Here is a 458-nt window from a genome sequence, read left to right on the forward strand (position 1 = left end):
TACATAACGTTATACTTTATACCCTAATGCTACATTACGTTATACGATACATCGTAATACTACATAACGTTATACGTTATATCGTAATGCTACATAACGTTATACTTTATACCGTAATGCTACATAGCGTTATACGTTACATCGTAATACTACATAACGTTATACGTTATACCGTAATACTACATAACGTTATACGTCATAACGTATTACCATATAACGTGATACGTTATAACGTAATGTTACATAGCGTTATACGTTACATCGTAATACTACATTACGTTATACGTTATAACGTATTACCATATATCGTTATACGTTATAACGTAACACTACCTGACGTTATACGTTATAACGTAATTCTAAATAACGTTATACGTTGTATCGTAATGCTATATAATATTAAACGTTATATCGTCATTCTACATATCGATACACGTTATATCTTAATACTACATAAA

Source organism: Bombus pyrosoma, unplaced genomic scaffold, assembly GCF_014825855.1.
Source record: "Bombus pyrosoma isolate SC7728 unplaced genomic scaffold, ASM1482585v1 HiC_scaffold_4719, whole genome shotgun sequence".
In the NCBI taxonomy this organism is placed as follows: Eukaryota; Metazoa; Arthropoda; class Insecta; order Hymenoptera; family Apidae; genus Bombus; species Bombus pyrosoma.